This window comes from Gracilinanus agilis, chromosome 4 (genome assembly GCF_016433145.1).
Source record: "Gracilinanus agilis isolate LMUSP501 chromosome 4, AgileGrace, whole genome shotgun sequence".
Classification (NCBI taxonomy): domain Eukaryota; kingdom Metazoa; phylum Chordata; class Mammalia; order Didelphimorphia; family Didelphidae; genus Gracilinanus; species Gracilinanus agilis.
Window position 1 is genome coordinate 493,814,401 of NC_058133.1, and position 14,614 is coordinate 493,829,014.

Consider the following 14,614-nt stretch of genomic DNA (forward strand, 5'->3'; position numbering starts at 1 on the left):
CCCCCCACCCGGGCTGTGCTACCAGGGGGCCCCCAGCACCATCTCTATCAGGCATCCCCACCCCGGGAGCGCGAGGCCTGGGACTCTGCCCCGCCTCCAGCGGCATTCTCGGGCGCCCCCTGCCCTGCGCCTTCCTCTGGGCTCCCCCACCCCGTGCGCCCCCCGACCGACCCCCGCAGGCTCTCACCTGGCGCAGGTTGCGGAGCAGCTCTCCGGCCTCGTCCTGGCGTCCCTGGCGCACGAGCGCCAGCAGCTCCTGGATCATGCCCACCCGCCTATGGTAGGGGGGCAGGCCGGCTCCGGCCCCAGCCCCGGCGCGGGCCGCCTTGTCCCCGGAGCGCAGCAGCAGCGCCGCCCACAAGTCGCCCCGCTCGCGGGCCGAGCTCCGGCGGCGGGGAGCTGCCGTGGCCGTAGCGGCGGCGGCGGGGGGCGCGCCAGGGCTCTCGGCCAGGCTGCCCTTGGTCTGCCGGGTGCCCATGCCTGTGGCGCGCTTCAGCGCCGGGCCGCCGCCGCCGGCTGCTCCATCCCCGGGCTCAGCTCGGTGCTGCTGCTGCTGCTGCTGCTGCTCCTCCTCCTCCTCCTCCTCCTCCTCAGCCTCTCAGCTCCGCTCCTCTCGGGTTCTACCCAACGACTCGGGGCCACGAGCGGGGCCGCAGCTCCCGCCCTCGGCCGCCCGCTGCCCACAAGCCCTGCCCAACCCAGCCCTGGCAGCCGCTGGGGCCGCAACTTTGGGGAAACTGTTGCACGCGGGCGGGGCCGCGGAGGGAGGGGAGGGGGCAGGCGGGGCCCGGGCGGCATAGGCTCCGCCCCTGAAGACCACGCCCCCTGGACCGCCCTTCCCGGGCCGGGGCCCCACGCGTGAGCGAGCTCTCGGCCCCACGCCGCCACACGCCTTCGGTGGCGCCTCGCGGTCCCCTCCCCCAACGCAGAATAGGCGGGGCGTGGGGTCCCGGGCTCCCTGGTGGCAGCGGGCTCAGTAGCCTCGCAGAGCTGGTGGCAGATGCCTCGGCTGCGGCGGGCTGGGCTGGGCTGGGCTGGGCTGGGCGGGAGGCACCCCGGGGCCGTCTCGCTCCCCGCTCTTCCTCCTCCTCTTTTCCTCTGCCGGCCCAGCTTCACCGCTCCCTCTGCTGGCGGCCCAGCTGCCCGAGCAAGGGGCGGTGTCTGGGGGTGCCCCGGCTCAGAGGGGGGCTGCAGACTCCGCCCCGGCTGAGCGCCCGTTGCTCTCCCCCACTACTGTGCGGCACCCGAGACTTAGCTGGAGGAGGGGGGGCGCTCTTGTCTCCATCCCCTCCCACGGCTGCGGCGCTATACCGGGACACCTAGCCACTGGGCACAGCCCGTTGTCGCTTCCAGCTCTTGGGTCTCACAGGACCCTCGGTGTTCTCTTCCTTGTTCCCCACTGCCGAGGTTATTCTCAAAGGGGCCGGGGGTGGCGGGGAGAAAGAGAAGACTGAGTCCTCCAATGGCAAAGGCCTCCCTCTGCAATGGAGCAGAGGGCATCAATCGGGCTGGCCCAATCCTCCTTTCTTCCGCCGACCACTGCCCTTTCCCGACCCCAAGCCCTAGCCCAATCCTCAGTCAAAATTAGACTCGTGCCCCGTCCGCTCCAGTTCTGAGGAAACGAGGAAATCGGCCCAAGGGGCCAATAAAGCCACATTAGGTGAAGTGCCGCCTTTCTACCCTCGGTCACCCCCTCATCTCCTCCAGGAAAGTCTGCAAGTCCTACTCCTCACCCATACAACCTACCTAGATCTGCTGGGACGGAAGCGGTCTCGGGCTTTTTCCATGCCTCTCTCTCCATCCCACTAGATCCTTCCCTGGGGTGGAGACAATGTCTCCCCCGTCAGACATGTGAGCCAGCTATAGCCTGCCTATATCTTTTCTATTCCTGATCCCTACACACACACACGTACACACCCACACACCCACCCCCAAAGCTGCTCACAGAATTCCCCTGTGACCTTGAGAGAACCCCTTAATCGCTGCAGGCCTCAGTTTCCTCACCTGTAAAATAAAGGGGTTGCCTTTAAGTTTCTTTCCAGCTGCCGAGCTAAGTCTCTACTCCTCTCCCACACTTGGGCAGGAAGCAGCGACTTAGCTAAAGCTAACTGGACCTCAGCGATCCGAATTGGTCCCTCCGCTCCCATCTCCCCTCAGGCAAGCGCCTGAAGGACTCCTTTGTGCTAGAGGCTCCGAAGGCCGGGGAGGCAGCCCATTTCCCTCTGGTAGAAAGCCTGCTGCGGCTGCTGTTTCAAGAATACAAATCAAATAACACTGTTTCAGTTCAACAATACTGGGTTTTGTGCGGAAACCTCCCAGTCATCCATCCACAGTAGCGGAGGCCAGACCTTTTTGGCCAGAGTTGGAAACTGAGGTCTAGAAGGTGAAAGGACTTCCTTGCCTGGGGTCACACGGAGTTTTAGAGGCAGATCAGAGCCCCTACTTTGCTCCAAAGCCTTACCTGATCCCCCCCCCCCCTGCTGCTAGTGTCTTTCCCTAAAATTATTTTGCTATCTCTTGGTTATGTATCCCAGGAGCCACATGTTGTATCTCTCCTTGCTAGAATGTAATTTCTTTAAGGTCAGGAATTCTTTTACTGCTTCCCCATTGGCTAGCACAGTGCCAGGCACACTGTGAGTGTTTACTAAATAAGTGCCCATTGACTCATGGGGATTCAAAGCCAGATTGCTTGGCCGGAAATCAGTGTTCTATAAGCTACTTCAGCCCTCATCTGTAACATGAGGGGATTGGACTAGATGACCCCTTAAGGTCTTGCCTAGCTCCCAATCTGTGTCCTTCTGCCTGAAGTAAGTACCCACAATTCCCATCCGCTGCTAAAGAGAAATCTCCCAACCCATCCTTCCTCCACCCATTCTACGAAAGCCCAAAAGGCCACCCCTTCTCCCTCCAAAAGCTCGAGAGCCCCTCCCTGGCGTCTTTCCCACAGCCCCTCCCCTTTGCTATCATCTGGCCATAACCATTTACTAAGAGCCTTCTTCCGTGTGCTGGGCACTAGGCAAAGCCCTGGGAATACCAAGGAAAAGTAGTTCCTGCCTTCGAGGAGCTCACACTCTCCTAGAGGGGAGGCTGGGCACAAAACGCCCAGGGCAGGGGGGGACCAAGGCTGAGCCCCTGGTCCAAGGGTTCCTCACGATTTGGGGTGTCCCAGATCCCTTTGGCAGGCAGTCTAGTGAAGTCAATGGATCGCTTTTCAGAAGTATGTTTTGAAATGTCTAAGCTAAGACACAAGACTAGGAAGGAAACCAATTCTACTGAAATATAGTCATCCCCTCCCTCCCTCCCCAATCTAACTCCAAAGCAAGGTCACAGACCCCACGTTAAGAACCCCTGGACCCTAAAGCCACAGGAGTCCTGCCTTCCCAGCCCTAACAGAGAGTAGGGGGAGGTTCCTCTTAAAGTCAGTCTCGCATTGATGTTGCTCGTTATCTTTGTGGCTGGGCTTTGGAACAGGAAATGGGCATGAGGTGGAAGGGAGAGTTTCTCCCTCTTTCCCTCCCTCCCTCCCAGCCCCTCTGGAAGCTGCTCCCTCCTGATGGCTCATTAAGGTTGAGGGAGAGGACGGAAACATTTCTAGGCTCTGGGGAAGGCTGAGAGCCACAGCTGCTGCCTGCATTGCTGAGGAAACCATCCCCAAGGGGAAGGAGGGATGTCAGGAAAGGGGAAAAAAACAACTCAAGGCCCCTTGTCCTTTAGCCCATTTCCGGCTTAGGAAGGAGGAGATCCTGTTTGCTGGAAGGCTCACCTCCCTGGAAAAGACATCTGGGAAGTCCCAGGACCCCAACCCAGCCTGGGCAAAAGAAGGCTGTGCCCACCTCAGTTCTTCTTCCTCAGCCTCTCGAGGCAGATCCCCTAATCACATCTCCAAGTAAGGGACTTGCCCAAGGTCACACACATCTGGTGAGCTACTTAAATCGCCCAGTGACCTTGGACTTGTCTGTTACCTGACCCCAGTCATCCAATCTTGTCAAATGATGGAGCTGGACTAGTGAGATAGCCCCCAATATCCCCTCTTACCTTAAAGGGAATGTCTATGGTGTCCATACAAAGAAGAGCTTTCCTGTTCAAGGGAGAGGGAGAGACAAACAGCTTAGAAAGTCAGAAAAGGAAGAGGTGGCCACCTCACTCTGACACTTGCCATTTAACAGGCTGAAAGACAGAGAATGGGGAGGGAGGACACAGACAGAGAAGGACAGGGGAGAGGGCGAAGAGGCAAGGGGAACAGGGAGACAGAGACAGAGGAAAGACATAGGAGAGAGAAGAGAGAAACAGAGGGAGAGAGAAAAAAGAGAAACACAAACACACAGAGCCAGAGGCAGATTGGCTCATAACCAGGAGGCATAAACTGCATACTATTGTCCAAATATGCACTGATTTTATAAGCCAGAGGGTCTATGGCAGGAAGGGACCTGGGACACGATTTAATCCAATCCTTTCATTTTACAGATGAGGAAACTGAGGCTGAGAGAGTCAAGTGATTTGCCCAAAGTTACACAGGTAGTAAGTCCCAGAAGCAGGATTTGAACCCAGGTCCTCTGATTCTCTAACCAGTGTGGCTCCATATTGTCCCCCCTCCCCCCCATTAGAATGTAAGATCCTTGAGAGCAAAGACATTTAATTTTTATTCCCCAGTGCTTGGCACATCACTGGCACTTGCTGATTGAGGCTTCATTGAGTGGTGCCACTGAAATTCTTTTCATTCCTCCTGGAAAGACCCTCAGAGGTCAGGCAATCAGTCTGTAGTCCCTCCCTCCATTTGACAGAAGAACAGAAACCACTGAGGCCCAGAGAGAGAAAGTGGCCCGTTTGGGGTCAAAGAGCTGGTGAGTATCAGAAACAAAATCTAAACCAGGTGTGCTCTGGCACCAGCTCTAACCCGGCTAATGGGAGCTGGGTGTTAAATTTTCAACATGAGCATTTACACCTCGGACACTGACAAAGTCATATATTAATGACTGCTTTGTTGATTGCTTACACTTAAGAAAGTGATGGAGGAAATGTTGATAATTCAGATTTAAAGTGTGTCTGCATTTCCCCCAGAAATCAATAAATGCTGAAAAAGCCTTTGACAAAATACAACACCCATTCCTACTGAAAACACTAGAAAGTATAGGAATAGAAGGACCTTTCCTAAAAATAATAAACGGTATAGAAACAAGCATCATATGCAATGGGGACAAATGAGAAGCATTTCCAATAAGATCCGGAGTGAAACAAGGATGCCCATTATCACCTCTATTATTTAACATTGTATTAGAAACATTAGTAATTGCAATTAGAGAAGAAAAAGAAAGTGAAGGTATTAAAATAGGCAAGGAGGAGACTAAGCTATCACTCTTTGCAGATGATATGATGGTCTACTTAAAAAATCCTAGAGAATCAACTAAAAAGCTAATGGAAATAATCAACAACTTTAGTAAAGTTGCGGGTTGCAAAATAAATGCACATAAATCATCAGCATTTCTATATATTTCCAACACATCACAGCAGCAAGAGGTAGAAAGAGAAACACCATTTAAAATCACCCTAGACAATATAAAATACTTAGGAGTCTATCAAAACAAACACAGGAATCATATGAACACAACTACGAAACACTTCCCAAACAATTAAAACTAGATCTAAACAAGTGGAAAAACATTGATTGCTCGTGGGTAGGATGAGCTAACATAAAAAAAAAAAAATCCTTACCTCTGTTTTAGAATCTAAACTGTGTGTCAGTTCTGAAACAGAAGACTGGTAAGGGCTAGGCAATTAAGTGACTTGACCAGGGTCACACAGCTTGGAAGTGTCTGGGACCAAATTTGAACCCAAGACCTCCCATCACTTAGCCTGGTTCTCAATCCACTGAGTCACTAGAGTTAAAAAGAAAATGATGGGGGGCAGCTGGGTAGCTCAGTGGATTGAGAGCCAGGCCTAGAGATGGGAGGTCCTAGGTTCAAATCCGGCCTCAGACACTTCCCAGCTGTGTGACCCTGGGCAAGTCACTTGATCCCCATTGCCTACCCTTACCACTCTTCCACCTATGAGTCAATGCACAGAAGTTAAGGGTTTAAAATAAAAAAATAATAATTAAAAAAAAAAAGAAAATGATGGATAGAATATCTCTATCTCTATCTCTGGATCTTGGAGAATGGATGGTATATATGGATCTCAGAGATAGTACACATGGAGGAGGGATTGTATGCCCAGGCCTAAGCTGGTTATAATTGGTGAGAGAAAGCACACTTTCCTCTCACAAATGTTGTGGTATAATCTATGCCTCTCCTCCCTAGCAGGCTTGATTGACTAAACCTGTCAGTTGTTCCCTTCTAACAATTTGCATAGGCAGGGACCCCTTGAGAGGCTGTGTGGATGATTAGCCTCCCTAGGTCCCAACCTGAGGTTGGATTAGTTGTGGATAAGGGCTATTGATTGGCTATTGGAAACAGTATAATCTGACTGTGTGTTGATCTCCCCTTCCCAAGGGCTTTAGTATAGTAACCACTCAGGAAAGGTACTTGTTGGTAAAACACTATATTGAATCTATTGATGGGGTAAGGAAACAAGGTAACAGGATTGAGGATCTAGGAACCCTATTGCTAATTGATTGGCTATTATGTAATTGTTGATCAAGGTCTGGAGATTGCTAGGCTTGTAGAAACTGGAGGTTCTTCACCCTCTCCCTAACTCTGACCTGACTTGGCCACAGCCAAATCAGAGATTAGGGAAGGCTATTGATATGTTGATAGATGAATCAGTAAACTCTCTCAGCTATAACAATAATGTCGATGGTTCTCTAGCTCTCTCAGTAGGATCATAGGTCACATGTTTCAGGCCTACCCCTTTCACTCTTCACCTCCCACCTTCCCAAGTCCCTGCTCCAATCTGAGCCAACTTGGGGGTATTTATAGGGCTGGGGCCAACTGCTTTTTGCCCCTTGGCTCATGACACCTGGGAACATTCCAAGGTTCTCAATTGCCAGTCCTGTCACTCAAAGTGGCATCCATCTTGTCCTGGATCATGATTTTAACACTAGCTGCCCCCAGCTGTTCACTTTCCAATGGAATGTTTTCCTTATGCATCCTTTGTTTTCAATGGGCAACTTCAAGACAAAAAATAACCTGTGCTCCTTTGGTCTACAGTTTCTTGCCCAACTTTGCAATCATTGGTAATCCTTTCGGTATTGCTTCTGGTAGTGTTGTTTATGCCCATATGAATCACCATAAGTGAGTAGGAGTCATCCATTTGGACAAGTCCTGGGAAGTTCTCAGTTCTGGGTCAGAAACAGGCCTGGGAAAGAGAAGAGACCTATTGTTGTTATCTCTGCTCTGGACTCTGAGTGGTGCCGTCAGCTCTTTTCCCTTGGCAAGCTGATTTCTGATCTGACAGTACCTGTGACTCCATTATTACTTGGGAGACAAGCCGATGCTTCCTTTTCAGCATCCATTTTCCTTCTCTTTATGAACAACCTCATCTTTGTCTCTTAGACTCAGAAAGTACAAGTATTCCTTCCCTTCCCTTCCCTTCCCTTCCCTTCCCTTCCCTTGCCATCTTTTGACTTCTCTTGTCTTCCCTTGCCTTGCCTTCTACTCTCTCACCCCAGGACCTCAGTCACCTCCAATCCTTTATTTATCTGCTTTTTATTTATCACTTCCATAGCCTAGCCCTAGATTACTCCCACCGTCTGCCTTCTCTGCCTGTGTGCTGTTAGAAGGTGCTGAAGGAAGTGGGGCAGCCACGCTAACTGGGGCTATGGCAAGCGGCTGTTCTATAGTCTTAGGTGGGCTCTTGCCCCAGCCCAATGATGCTTTTAATCTTCCTGGATTGGTTTCCTATTGCAGTCCCTTTAGTGGTGGCTCCAAACCTTTTCTCAAACCACATCCTGGCTCCCTCTCACCTGAGAGCCTCTTTTTCCGTGCTCAAAAATGAGCCCATCAAGTTTATGGTCCTTCTCAAGAGCCTAAACTTCATCTTTCGCCTTCTCTCCTCTTTTGTTCCAGCCCTGGGAGATGGTGAAGAGGCCCTTCTGGTTGCCAAGGCCAACCCCTCTACTTGTGCCCTGGATCTTGGCAGTGCCAACCCTCCACTAGGACTCACACCCACTTGTCTCCTCCTCTGTCTTGTCACTTTCCACCATTTCCTCCTTCTTAATTTTCTTTTCTTTTCTTCTTTTTTTACAGATTGGTCTCCCCCTCTTATGCAAGCTGGAAGTATGGGAGCTTCTCCCAAATGTGCCTGACTCTCAGGTATGTGCCAGATTCCAATCCCATTGCAGCATGGGAACTTTGAATTATTCCTCTTTTTTCTGACCAGGGCCAGTTACTTGCCAGGAGAGAGGTGGGGAGGAGGTGAGACTCATCATATTAATTCAGAACTTAGTGAAGGCACCCAATTGCCAACTCCCACTGCACCTCAGAACCCCCATGCTCAAGAGATCCACCAGCCCCATCCTTCTTGGGAGCAAAGATTATAGGCATTCAACCCTATCTCCTGTGGATTCCCTTAATTTTTTTAACCTTATCTTCCACCTTGGAATCAACATTGTGCATTAGTTCCAAGAGAAAAGAGTGATAAGGGCTAAGCTAGGGGGTTTAGGTTAAGTGACTTGCTCAAGGTGATACAGCTAGAAAGATTTGAAGCCAGGAACTCCCATCTCCAGGTCTAATTCTCTATCCCCTGAGCCACCAAATTAGAGCTCTTACTCTAATTTTTAATCTCTCCTCATCCATTGGCTCCTTTTCTGGTCTCTCCTAATCCTAAAAACAAATGAAAATTGTTCTCTTAATCCTATGTCGATGTGGAATCTAGAGACCCCAAACTTGTGGCCTAGTAGATCTGATGAACCCCAAGTTTTAGGAATAGCTTGCAGGTTGGGGACTCCCAAATCTTGTGCTTGTTCCCTGTTCCCGTGAGAATCCACCCTGAAGGGAATCTCAGACTAGCAGTTGCAGACCGAATAATGGACCCTAGTGTAAAAGCTAAGTGATTCTTTTGCCTTAGAAGATTCTCCCATTGGCCCACATCCCCCTTTCAGGGATCGAACTCAGGACCTTCAGCTTACAAGACTGACACACTGCCAACTGCACTAGAGTCACTTAGCTTTTACCCTAGGGTCCATTATTCAGTCTTCAACTGCTAGTCTGAGATTTCATTCAGGGTGGATTCTCACGGGAACAGGGAACAAGCACAAGATTTGGGGGTCCCCAACCTATAAGCTATTCCTAAAACTTGGGGTTCATCAGATCTACTAGGCCACAAGTTTGGGGTCTCTAGATTCCACTTCAACACCTATTATTGTCTCACAATACCCATCCCAGCCCTTTCTTAGCCAAATCCTTGAAAAATCTGTCTACACTCACTAATTCCACTTGCTTAAAATGTTTGTTTGTTTTTTCAAATTGAACCCCCTGCCTCCATTTTTTTAAGGAAAGCTTCTCATCCTCTTGCATGCTGGTTTCTATCCCCAGCAACTCAAGTGAAAATGATCTTCCCCATGCCACCAGTGATCTGTTTGTTGCTAAATCCAGTGCCATTCTTGGTCTCACAACAGAAACTGTCGGGAAGGAATTCTTGGTTTGTGAGTTGAGAGAGAGCTCCCAAGAATGGTGAGTAGAGCCAATGGTGGATGGGAAAGGGAGCATATGTTTATGAAGAGCCTACTATTTGGGGAGCAGTTAAGTGGTTCAGTGGATTGAGTGCCAGACCAAGAGATGGGGGGTCCTGGGTTCAAATGTGGCCTCTAATACTTCCTAGCTGTGTGACCGTGGGTAAGTCACTTATAACCCCCATTACCTACCCCTTTCTGCTTTCTCTTCTGCCTTGAAATACACAGTATTGATTCTAAGGCAGAAGATAAAGGTTTAAATTTTTAAATTTTTAAAATTTTTATTTTTTTAATTGATAGTTGGACTAGAGTTATAATTTAGTGTCTACCTCCCCAATAATATTTCTATCAGCCCATGTGTTCAAGCAGTTGTTTTTCTTCTATGTTTCTCCTCTCGCAGTTCTTCCTCTGAATGTGGCTAGTTTTCTTTCTCATAAGTCCCTCAGAGTTGTCCTGGATCCTTGCATTGCTGCTAGTAGAGAAGTCCAATATGTGTGATTGTACCACAGTGTATCAGTCTCTGTGTACAAGGTTCTCCTGGTTCTGCTCCTTTCACTCTGTATCAGTTCCTGGAGGTCATTCCAGTTCACATGGAATTCCTCCAGTTCTTTATTCCTTTGAGCACAGTAGTATTCCATCACCAACAGATACCACAATTTGTTCAGCCATTCCCCAATTGAAGGACATTCTCTCATTTTCCAATTTTTTGCCACCATAAAGAGCGTGGCTATAAATATTTTTGTTCAAGTCTTTTTCCTTATTATCTCTTTGGGGTATAAACCCAGCAGTGCTATGGCTGGATCAAAAGGCAGATAGTCTTTTAAAGCCCTTTGAGCATAGTTCCAAATTGCCATTCAGAATGGTTGGATCAATTGACAACTCCACCAGCAATGCATTAATGTCCCAATTTTGCCACATCCCCTCCAACATTCATTACTTTCATCTGCTTTCATTTAGCCAATCTGCTAGGTGTGAGGTGATACCTCAGAGTTGTTTTGATTTGCATTTCTCTAATTATTAGAGATTTAGAACACTTTCTCATGTGCTTATTGATAGTTTTGATTTCTTTATCTGAAAATTGTCTATTCATGTCCCCTGCCCATTTATTGATTGGGGGATGGCTTGATTTTTTTAAATTCTTTTTTTTAAAACCCTTAACTTCTGTGTATTGGCTCCTTGGTGGAAGAGTGGTAAGGGTGGGCAATGGGGGGGTCAAGTGACTTGCCCAGGATCACACAGCTGGGAAGTGTCTGAGGCCAGATTTGAACCTAGGACCTCCCGTCTCTAGGCCTGACTCTCAATCCACTGAACTACCCAGCTGCCACTTGATTTTTTGTACAATTGATTTAGCTCCTTGTATATTTGAGTAATTAGACCTTTGTCTGAGTCTTTCGTTATAAAGATTTTCCCCCCAATTTGTTGCTTCCCTTTTAATTTTGGTAGCATTGGTTTTGTCTGTAGATAACCTTTTTAATTTAATGTAGCCAAAATTATTTATTTTACATTTTGACATTTTTTCTAACTCTTGCTTGGTTTTAAAATCTTTCCTTTCCCGGAAATCTGACAAGTACACTACTCTGTGCTCACCTAATTTACTTATAGTTTCCTTCTTTATATTAAAGTCATTCACCCATTCTGAGTTTATCTTGGTATAGGGTATGAGATGTTGATCTAGACCCAGTCTCTCCCATATTGTTTTCCAATTTTCCCCAGCAGTTTTTGTCAAATAGTGGGTTTTTGTCCCCAAAGCTGGATTCTTTGGGTTTATCGTAGACTGTCTTGTTAAGGTTGTTTACCCCTAGTCTATTCCACTGATCCTCCTTTCTGTGTCTTTGCCAGTACCACATTGTTTTGATGACTACTGCTTCATAGTACAGTTTAAGATCTAGTATTGCTAGGCCTTTAAATTTTTTAAAAAATCACTATCATTTCCTATAATGCCATTCCATGGGCTGGATCCCAAAGATATTTTTTTAAGGGGGAAAGGACCTACTTGTACAAAAATATTTATAGCAGCTCTTTTTGTGGTGGCAAAGAACTGGAAATTGAGGGGATGTCCCTCAGTTGGGGAATGGCTGAACAAATCATGGTATATGATGGTGACGAAATACTATTATGCTATAAGAAATGATAAACAGGATGATTTCAGAAGAAGCTGGAAAGATCTACATGAATTGATGCAGAGTGAAATAAGCAGAACCAGGAGAACATTGTACACAGTAATAGCAATATTGTGAAAGACTTAGCTACTCCCAACAATACAATGATTTAGGACAATTTTTAAGGACTTGTGACAAAGAATGCTATCCACTTCCAAAGAAAGAACTGTTGGAATTGGAATTCAGATCAAAGGATACTATTTTCTACATTGGTTTATTTGTGTTTTTATTTTGGGGTTTTGGTTTTAGATGAGTTTGCTCTTATAACAATGACCAGTATGGTAGTATGTTTTGCATGATAATACAATGTATAACCCAGATCTAATTGCTTACCATCTCTGGAAGGAGTGAGGGGAGAGAAAGGTAATTTGGATCTTATAATTTTGGGAAACATAAGTTGAAAATTGCTATTACATGTAATTGTGAAAATAAAATATCTTAAAAAAATTAAAATATCAAAATATCAAAAAACTTATTTTTTCTTCCTCCCCTCCACTTCCCAAGAGATACCTCTATAAAGGCAAAGCAAATCACACATTGTTCATATCTGAAAATGTATACCTCATTCTGTACTTCTGTTTATGGGATCATAAGATTTAGGACTGAAAGGAGTCTTGATGGCCACCTAGGCATCTTCCTGCTCTGTAAACTCTCTGCTAAGAGATGCTTCATCATCAGTCTTCTGACATCTGGATTATACACAACCCTGATTTATCTTCCCTGTTTCCTTGATTGCTCTTCCTTCACCAGTCAGAGTGCTGAAGTCTTGCATTATTTTCTTTGTCATTGACATCAATGGGTTGTTCCATTGCTTCTTCCTAATTCCCTCTGCATGGGTTCATGCATGTATTCTCAAGTTTCTCTAAATTTTTCATATTCATCATTTCTTAATATTTAAATATTATTCCATTAAACTCAGAGGCCACAATTTATTCAGCCGCTCCCAGATTGATCACTATCCAATTTCCTTCTCATACTTTGCTAATACAAAAAATTTCTGATATAAATATTTCTAGGGGTCTTTTCCTTTGACCTCCTCAGAGAACATTCCTAATAATGGTATTAGTGGGTTAAATTGTATGGAGAGTTAAATGATTGTGGCAGGATAATTTCAAATCGGTTTTCTAAATGGTCAGACTTGTTCTTAACTCAACCAACCATCTTGTCTTCCCATAGCTCCTACAACAGATCTCCTTTTGTCTTCTTTGCTAACTGATGGATGTATGAGATGAAACCTCAGGGTTGTTTTAATTTAAATTTCTTTTATTACTAGTGAGTTAGAATATTCTTTTATATGGTTGGTTGTTGACAGCTTTGTTTTGAAAGTTACCTATTTGGGGAGCACCTAGGTGGCTCAGTGGACTGAGAGCCAGGCCCAGAGAAGGGAGGTCCTGGGTTCAAATCTGACTTCAGACACTTCCTAGCTGTGTGACCCCAGACAAGTCATTTAACCTCCATTGCCCCTAACCCTTACCACTCTTCTGTTTTAGAACCAATACACAGTATTGATTCTAAGATGGAAGGCAAGGGTTTGATTTTTTTAATTAAAAAGAAAACTACCTATTTGAACACATTAAATGGAGAATAGCTTTTATTCTTATATATTTGTATCCATTTCCTACATAGCTTTGAAATCAGACTTTTATCTGAATTTTTTAATAAAGATTATTTCTAATTGACTCCTCTCCTAATTCTAGCACACCTATTCATTTGTGCAAAATTCATTTGTGCATTTTCAATTTTACTTAATTAAAACTGTCCCATTTACCTCCTATGATCCTCTCCATCCTTTGTTTAGCCAAGAATTCTTTCCCTAGTCTTTGATGGGCAAGCTGCTTTCATCTATTTTCCTCAAAGACCTTCAGTGGCTCCCATGAATGATAAAGGCAAACCGGTTAGCCTAGCATTCAAATTACCTCCAACCTAGACTTTTAGCCTTATTTAAACACATTTCTCCCAGTACTCCAGGGTCCATTCAAACTTTTCCAATACTTGTCTTGCCCTTTCCCATCTGCATCCATTTTTATTCAGTCTTACTTGGAATCTCTCTCTCACTCACATTTCTTCTTCTTTTTTTTTTTTTTCAACCCTTAACTTCTGTGTATTGGCTCCTTGGTGGAAGAGTGGAAAAAGGGTGGGCAATGGGTCAAGTGACTTGCCCAGGGTCACCCAGCTGGGACATGTCTGAGGCCGGATTTGAACCTAGGACCTCCTGTCTCTAGGCCTGACTCTCAATCCACTGAGCTACCCAGCTGCCCCCCACATTTCTTCTTGATAGAATCCATCACTTTCTGCCCTCCACAGCTCTGAGTGCCCAATTCTCCATGAAGTTCACTGACCCCAGTTATCCGTGAGTGATCTGACTGGTTTTTAATTTTACCTGGCTGTTTTTGCACACATAATGTGTATTCTGCTTATCCTTTTCCTTAGGGTGTAAGCTCCCTGAGGGTAGGGACTGTGCCTCCTTCTGTCTTTACGTGTCCCTGGGAATTTAGCTCAGGTGAAATGAATTGATCTATCCCATTGATTCCCCAACTAAGGATTCCTCCAAATTACAAAGCAGTGGGGACCCCTTCAGAGCACTTCTTCCATTCCACCTCATAACAGCCCATTGGCAGGGCAAGGAAGGTATTTTCATCACCCCCATGTGCCAGAGACAAAACTAAGGCTGAGTAAGGTGAAGTCTGTTAGCCAAGATCATTTAGAGAGTAAATCGGCAGAGTTAAAGACTTGCACCCAGGTGTCCAAATTGCAAATCCTTCATCTTTTCCTTAGCCCAAGCTGCCTCTAATATGTCTATGGATTCCGTGTCTCTCAGCCAGCTCTCAAAAGCTGTCTGTGTCTTTGGCAT